This window comes from Alexandromys fortis, unplaced genomic scaffold (genome assembly GCF_014885135.2).
Source record: "Alexandromys fortis isolate MF-2015 unplaced genomic scaffold, M_Fortis_MF-2015_v1.1 scaffold_11, whole genome shotgun sequence".
NCBI classification, from domain to species: Eukaryota; Metazoa; Chordata; class Mammalia; order Rodentia; family Cricetidae; genus Alexandromys; species Alexandromys fortis.
Window position 1 is genome coordinate 18,608,213 of NW_026067912.1, and position 844 is coordinate 18,609,056.

The following is an 844-nucleotide window of genomic DNA, read 5'->3' on the forward strand; positions in this document are numbered from 1 at the left end:
AGTTTTGAAAAGCAAATGAATCCCAGGGAGCGTATTAGAGGTGCGTAAAAACTTGCTAACGAAGGAGTAGTAAAGCCTTCAGGGTCTCTTATGTACAAGATCATATCTTTTGCAAAAGTAAAACTTCCACTTCTTCCTTTTCTTTTGTATTCTTTTTATTCCTTAGTCTTTTCCCATTGGTCTATCTAAGAATTCAAAGCTGCTATTGAACACAGGTAGATAAAATGCACACCCTGGCCTGGTCTGATTCCTGATTTTAATAGAAATGTCTTTAATTTTCCTAAATTCAATGCAATTTTGGTTATAATCCTCAACACAGACTAAAACTAGAACTACAGTATTGCCCAAATATACTGCTTCCTGTCCTATATCATTTTAAAGACTCCTCTAAATTAATATGCAGCAGTGATAACCTGAATATTGATGTTTATTGTAGAACTGTTCAAAATAGTTAAGTTATAGAATCATTCTGAATGTTCGTCTGCAAATTTGCAGCAAACAGAGCTCTCATACTGTAGCAAGATCTACTTCCTTAATGTTGCTACACCAAGACACAGTACTACCATAACAAGAAGGCAACAGTGCAGATATATATATATATATATATATATATATATTCATATACAAGCATAAACACTAAACATACTCAGTAGGTTTTACTTATATATTTGTGTTTGTGAGTGTGTAACAATAATAAATCAAATGAAGCTATCAATTTGAGAAAAAGTGAGTGGGGGACATTGGAGGAAATCAAAGAAAAAAGCCTGAGAGCGATATGACAGAAGAACAAGAATGGGCAAAATTATGTAATTACATGTTAATTAAAATTTTTAATTTAAAATAT